This window comes from Euprymna scolopes, chromosome 21 (assembly GCF_053919585.1).
Source record: "Euprymna scolopes isolate OS-2025 chromosome 21, ASM5391958v1, whole genome shotgun sequence".
Classification (NCBI taxonomy): Eukaryota; Metazoa; Mollusca; class Cephalopoda; order Sepiida; family Sepiolidae; genus Euprymna; species Euprymna scolopes.
This window is the reverse complement of record NC_136502.1, coordinates 3,327,423-3,335,718: the sequence shown is the minus strand read 5'-3', so window position 1 is coordinate 3,335,718 and position 8,296 is coordinate 3,327,423.

Genomic DNA, 8,296 nt, shown 5'->3' with positions numbered 1-8,296 from the left:
TTAAAAATACAAACCAATGAACTTTTTCTACCATAAAAGTAACTTTTATTGACTATGGTAACACTTATTTCTTGTATATTTATATTATTATATATATAACATTTTGTCTTTGTAAGGAAACATTATTTTGTTGGTCACTCTTTGCTACGAATGGAAACAAAGTTGATATAAAAAATATATTTTCGCAAAAAATTATCTTTACTTTCATCATATTTTGCTTTGGGTAAAATTTTTGAGTATCAAAACCTATCTCTTTACAACCCCCTCCTTTTCATAACCTATCATACTTTCATCGATCACAGTTCATTTTCTGTAGGCTGTTTTTGAACCCAGTCAACGACGAGTACTTCTGCTAGTATATATATATATATATATATATATATATATATATATATATATATGTGTGTGTGTGCGTGTGTGTGTGAAAGTTAAGGAAGATAATAAAATTCAATTCTTTAAAGGAAGACTCATCAGGATAATGCAAAGCTCAACAAAATTGTATTTGAGCTTATTTAGAAGTAAATAAGAATGGAAAATGAATGTATAAAAACTATATATTAAATGTATATATATATATATATATATATATATATATACATTTATTCAACAGGGTGCACATTTATGTAGGGGTGCTGGGTAAGTGGGGACTCTTTATGCCATGGCATTTCAAAGCCTAATGCTTCTCATCAGAAGAGTAGAGAAGGTACTAGGTAACAGGATAGGAATGCGACGTCTAGCGATAGTATCATTAGGAGCAAAATAGATTATTAAGGGTGTTTGGAGAAGCTACAAGAGGTTTCTGTGATATAGGAGGAGTGTAGTTGGCATTATCTAATTGGTGTATGGATTCAGCGTATTAGTCATAGTTTAATGTATGTGAATAACGTGTGTGCTTAAATTCGTAGGGGGGGGGATCTGAGGTAGTTTGGTTGAAAGAAGTTGTTCAATTAAATCCATGTGTATATGTGTTGTAGGTGTGGAGGGGGGTTACATAAAATAGGGGGTTTATGATATGTTTGTATATGTTTTAGTTAATAACAATGCTTAACTGGCCCACTTGCCCAACACTCTCTCTCCAACCTGAAATTACACAAAACTTAATGAAATGACAACTGAAACAAATAACACAATCAAACCAGACAACCACTCAAGCAAAACAAATCAGCCTCCTTCTTTGAGGCTCGCTTTCACAAATATATTTGGGCTTAAAAGTAACCTAGATGATGTAGAGTCTTACCACTTCGTAAACTCCCCGGATATCTTAGCATTAAGTGAAACAAATTTACACCCTTTGATCCCGTCTAACTACTTTAACATAACATGATACCTTCCTCTCTGCAAGGACTCAGATATATGAACGGGCTTGGAGTGTATATTCGAAGCACCCTCCCCTTAACTAGAGAGCAATGTCTGGAATCGGATGACCAGGCCTTTATGTTTATAATTTAAATTTTATCTCACCTCTTCTCATGTCCGCAATATCATCAAAAACTTAGACACCTCCAAGTCGTGTGTGGGCCTGATCTTATACTTGCTATGCTACTTAAGAAATGCTCAGCTGAGCTAGCCCATATTTTCAAAACTCTACAAATTCTGGTGAAAGGACCGATCCTCTCAATTATCGCCCTATTAGTTTCTTCCCCCTATTAGCTAAAATCTTTGAGATGCTAATCAATCAAGCACTAGTCCACTACTTTGCAAAAGTTAATCTTCTTTCTGACAAACAGTATTGATTTAGGCAATGTCATTCTACTGTAGATATTTTAATAGTCATCTCTGAACGCATTGGATAAGGTGGGCGAAGCCAAGGCTGTAGCCCTCCATATATCCAAGGCCTTTGACAAAGTCTGGCATGAAGGGCTACTAATGAAATCAAAATATACAGTATAACTGGATGAATACTAAATATAATTAGATCCTTCTTAGACAATAGGATCATCCTTGGGAGGGAGCTTACATGTCTCAAGATTAGAGACTAGAATTAACCACCCAAGCAAAAATACTCACTTTCTATTCTTCTGTGATCAACACTTGGAAAGGGAATAAAAAAACTATATAAACCAACTATCGTCTTGGAGTTGAAATACATTCGTCCACAGGTTCCAGTTCTTATCAAAGAACAGATGAATTACCAGGTGGACAAAAAGACTATTCCCATTACCCCTTTATATATTCTTTCTTCGGCAGCATATCCTTCCAGACATTACGTTGCCTTGTGTTCTGTATTTTTCTAAAGACTGCTACCTTTTTATTTTTCTTCATCGGCTTTTCGCCTAAGCAGGGGGTGATGTAGCAGTTAACAAACTATTTACTATAAGTGGATCAATGCCCGGTGCCAAAGTGATTCGGCCACACTGACCAATCGGTTGGCAGGGCGCATTGATTTGAGCTGTCCCCTTAAGAACTATTTTCAGCCCTTTGGGATCTCAGCTGCTATCGCCAGAGGGACACCAGCAAGCAACCTCTACAGACCTCTCTCACTCACTCCTCCCACTGCTACTTGTTGAGGACTGCAGTCTGATGGCAGACGACACTTTAAAACAGACATTTATACTTTCTTTCTTTCTCTCCAGTCTGAGATACAACCTCGCCTTTTCTAAATAAACGCTTTGTTGTTGTTTTGTTAAAAGAAATGTCGTTTGGCCTTGTGTTTATTTAAGCAATTATTCTCCTATAAACTTTCTCAACCTCTGATTGCCATGGCTAAAGATTCACAACCTAAAAGTACTTCGTTCAAACTCCTCAGCTTACCGTTCACAGAGAACATGAATTAGAACAAATACATTGAAGAAATTGCCAAGGCTGCTGTGAAAAAGGTTGGCTCTCTTTACTCACGCCCAAGAGTATCCTGTACCTCTACAAGACCACTATTCGTCCATGCATAGAATATTGTTGCCACATCTGGGCTGGTGCATCTACCACTAGTCTCTACCTTTTAGACAGGGTTCAGAACAAAGTTGTCAACCTAATAAGGCCCACACTAGCAACCAAACTCCAACCTTTGTCCCATCGCCTCAATGTTGCATCTCTTGTGCCTGTTTTATTAGGTTGACACGAAAGTTCTTACGGTTTTTAACTTTTAAATTCAGAAGAACATATCTCGGCTCACGCAAAAAATTTATTGATCAAAATAAGCACCATCAGAATCAACACACTTCGGCCAACACAAAACAAGAGTATTTATGCGAGGAATGCAAAAATCTTGCGTTCTGGTGGCGATGAAGTTGCTGAAGGCATTTTTTTTATATTGCTTGGGTTTTTCAAGCATTTCTCACGCAGAAAGTTTTGGTAGGTAAGAGGTCTGGAGAGTATGGTGGATGAGGCAGTTTCGTATCTCAATTCATTCAACTTTTGCAGGGTCGGTTTAGCAATGTGTGGTCGGGCATTGTCGTGGTGGAGAATTGGGCATTTCCTGTTTACGAATGCTGGGTGGTGTTGTCAAAGTTTCTGATGCATTTCATCCATTTGTTGACAGTATTTCACATAATGGTTTCGTATGCATTAAAAAAGTTGTAATGAATGTGACCTTCTTTTGGGGCAACTCTGGTTCCAGGAAATGTCATGGAGCTTCGTGATCGTCTAACCACTGAGCTGAGCATTGCCGGTTGTCATAAAGCAACCACTTTTTATCACAAGTAACAACCCGGTCAAGAAATAGATCATTCTTGTTGTGTAAAAGGAAAGATGACACTTCATAACAGTGTTTCTTTTGACTGACGTTCAATTCATGAGGCACCCATTTATCAAGTTTTTTGTCTTTTCAATCTCTTTCAAGTGGTTGGAAATCGTTGTATACATTACGTCTAATTCAGAAGCAAGTTCTTGAACATTTGTGCGTGGACTGACTTCAACTAAGGCTCTTAATTGACTGTTGTCAAAATCCGATGGCCAACCACTACGCTCACCATCTTCAAGACTCTCGTCACAACCACAAAATTTCTTAAACCATCATTGTGCGTTCAATAGTGGCTCCTGGGCCAAACGCTTCATTGATATTGTGAGCTGTTTCAGCAGCTTTTCGGAATTGAAATAAGAAAATTGCAAATTTGCTTTTTTTCCATTTTGTATTCAACGTTCTGAAAAGTAGAAATAATTGCTTTTAAACGATTGTAATTTAAACGATAAAGCGATAAATGCTCTTTAAAATAACATATAAAGTAAAGGTATTATGACGAAAACTTATTTCAAAATACATCGTTTGAAATCAAAATTTACAATTCCACAAGAACTTTCTTATCAACTTATTACAAGTATTTTAATTGAACGTGGTCCGAAGAACTCAGACCGCTTTGGCCCCTCAGCGTAAATTTCTCCAACTAACTCGCAAACAGCAAAATTCCACCCCTACACCGTAGAGATCCGTAGATGCTAGAAAACGTTGTACTATAATAGCTTCTTCCCTTAAATGACTAGACTTAGTAATTCTCTTCTGGGTTCCTGTTCACTGACTGTACTGATACGCAAGTGTAACGTGAACAGCTGTCTCGCTGCTCAACTCCCTACATAGTTTCCCTGTATATTTGGTCTCAATTAGTAGCCTTTTATGTCAGAGTGGCACTGTGCCTTGTTTGAGGTGAAATAATAGAAAAAAAAATTATCGCGTTCTGTTTAAGCCATCGATCTCAACATTTGCCAAAAAAAAAAAAATCAAAGAACGAAGGATGCAAGCAAAATTGCAAAACAAGAAACCAATACTGAACTTGTCTTCTTTTTTTTTTTTTTTTTTTTGTTTTTACCTGATATTCTCCCATGCGTACTTATCGATTGAGTCAGGTCATTCGCTAATCACTGTGGACAGGGTGAAAAAGAGAGAAAAGAAAACAGGTAAGAAAAGAGGAGAAAAAAAATGGGAAAATCAAAAAGAAAGAAATGAAAAGAATAAAAAGAAAGGAAGAGCTAAAGAAAGAAAGAAAGAAAGAAAGAAAGAAAAACAGGAAAATATTGAAAGAAAGAAGGCAAGAAAGAAAAGACGTGACTTCTATATAAATAAAACAGTAGGTGTATATGTGTCTGTCTTGTGTGTAAATATTTAACCGATAAACTCTTAAACTACGCATCACATAACACTGAATTTAAAAGGAAATAGTAATCATACACCAAGGATGGTTTACAACAAGTAAAAACTTGAAATGCAAAATGTTAATTTCAAATTGCCAATATATTTCTATTACTTTTGTGCATGCGCAAATTCATTCATAACTTGAAGAGCTTCAATTAAAAAATTTTCTTATCTATCTATCCATAGCTCAAACGGCAGGGAACACGGTTGGAGTGTTTTGATTTCGATTCTAGCATTAAAATAAAACAACTTTTAAATCAGCAATATATATTAGGTACAATATAATATTCAATAAAGAATTTGCTCTGTAATAATAAATATGGAATTTGCATTGAAAACAGGGTTATTCTTTATTGAAGCGAAATTCGAAATTCAAATCTTGAATGTCAAGTAAAAACAATGATATACATACTGAATTGTTATGTCGCAGTAAGGAAAGTATCCAAAATTTATGAAAAACGATCAGAGAGAAGATGAGTCCATGAATACGGACGGAGACAAAAAGGTTAGGCAGCTTTGTAAGAAGAGAAAAGAGTTCATATATGTGCATTGAAGTTAGAGTTTGGCGCTAGCCATAACGGATTATTTATTTTCTCGTCAAAGTCGAACCTAACATGCATGGTGGGTTTTATTAGAGACGGGATGATTCCAATATTTTTTCCAATTCCAATACAAATACGGATTCTGTTAAAAATTTTCGATTCTGAAACAGTTATCGATAACTTCTCCGATTCCGATTCTTTTCGAAATAATAAATATTTAGTTATAAATATCTGGTGTTTTTTCACAAATAAACTTGCAGAAGGTGGGGGTGGGGTACATTAAACGAGTTTGTAGAATAAAATGAAAAGCTCTTATCCTAATATTTAAAAACAACTTAAATGATTGGTGAGTTAAAGTAAAATAAAAAGAAGACGATTAGTAATCGAATGAGTCCATGTTTAATGGATGGAGACAAAAAGGTTAGGCAGTTCTGTTAGAAAAAAAAAAGAGGGGTCTTCTTCATTATTGCAGTGAAATTCAAAAAATGAAATATTGAATTTCAAGTGGAACCAATGAATTCTCATGTGGCAATAATTAACATATTCAAAAATTTAAAAAAACGATAAGGTAGAAAATTAATTATTAATGAAAATGGTTTACAAAGATGATTAGCGAAAATTAAGTTTTGTTAAATTCGCCAAAGATTTTATTTGCAGAAAAGATTTACCTCCCTTTTGTTATAATTAGAACTCTCCGTTTTTTTTTTTTTTTTTTTTTTTTTTTTGCAAAACTCAATCTTTACTAATTATCTTTGAAAACTATTTTCGTTAATAATTAATTTTCTACCTTATGGTTTTTCGTTATTTTTGGATATGTTCATTACTGTGACATGGCAATTCAGCAGACACTTGAAATTCAATATTTCAATTTTCGAATTCCGCTACAGTAATAAAGAAGAACTGAAAAAAGCCTGTGTGTGTCAAAGTCAGGGTCCGACGGTAGTTATGATGGATTCTTTATCTCCTTGTTGTATCCAGGGCCAAAAATGTCTGGACAAGTTCTGTTACGTCCCAACAAAGAAGTGTATTGTCAGTACCAAAAACCAAAAACCGGAAAGGAAAGATAGAGAGGGTTGCTATTTGTATTTAAGCTTTTGTCTTGTGCTCAGCTCACCTGAAAAACGTCCTCTGATTGGGCAAGCCAGAAGTGAAGTTGAATGCGTGAACCAATCAGCACTGAGCTTATAAACCAAAGAGATTTAAACTAGTAACAGAACGCGGACGCACATATGCAAATTCTGAGCCATGTACAAAGTGGCATTATGGTAAGGAAAAATAAAGATTATATTAAGGAGAGGACGACCATGTGAGAGATGTGGGTGATGTCATAGCCATAACGAGAAATCATGTGTGGCAAGAGAATGAGGAAATAAATGTCGTTGTTTCAACGGGAAAAAAGGTGCGAGTTATTACTTGTTCTATGTTCCTTGCGACGTAGTTTGCTACAACGTGTTGGGTCTATGTGTGGAATGTTACAAAACTAGTAAACCATGAAGTGTCACGGTTGCTGCTTGTAGTCGAGACCACTACAGTTTCTATAAAATATGTTATGGTAGTTTTATCATCGTCTGTACGTTATCACCTCCACCCCTTTTTTTTTTTCATAAATGGGATTCTTAGAGAGTGGTCGAGCAGAAGCAATAAATTATCTGTTTGTGTGTATACCTATATGTTTATCTAATTATCTGTGCATCTATCGATGTATCTATCTATCTAGTCATCTATCTATCTATCTGCCTATATAATTATCTATCTATCTATCTATCTATCTAGTGATCAGTGGGAAACAGAGATTTGAAGTTATGTTATGACAACATGTCAAACTATGACCGGTCAAGTTTGCACTGGAAGATGTGAATAAAGATTGGAATTGATGTGTCATATCTCACGTGTTCCGGTTTACACAAGCATCATGGAATTGGTTTTTGAGACGCCAAAGAGATGGGATTGGTTAAATAAGTCTCCCCATAAGGGAGCGACAGTCTCAAAATGGAGACTGAGAAAGACTAAGCCAAAGATAGTCGGCTCACTGAGATGGTTGAAGAACCTTGCAGAAGAAACAATTGCAGAACAAGTATGTCATCATATATATGTTGTTATATGTTCTGACACGCAAACAACAAAATCATTGATGAGACGAATCATGGCTCATAAAGTAGTTATTAAGGATACAAGAACAACAGTCCGTTACACAACATACATACACACATACATACATACATACATACATACATACATACATACATACATACATATAGACAGACATATGGTCCGTTTATGATAAGAAACAACAGACATTTAGAATTGTCACGTATACACATTCAAACACATTACGATGCAAACACTATACACACACACTGCTGATCAAAAATTTAAGACCACTTAAAAATCTTTAAAAAGAAACCTTTTTTAAGGATAGATTTTAAATTCGTCTGACTTAAGGTTACTAATGCTACAATCTAAAATGTTATGGAAACAAAAAGGTACATTCCAAAAATGTTATTTAAAAGTTTGCATTTTTATTAAATTAAGTTTTTACACATGATCAAAATTATAAGACCAAGGGTATAAATTGTTAGATTTATTGTAATTCTAATGTTTTTATTTCAGTTAGAAATTAGCAATCACTGTGTAAAGGTGTTACCATGCCTAAAGCAAAAAAAACTAACCGAAGTTGAGCGCTCGTGAATTCTAG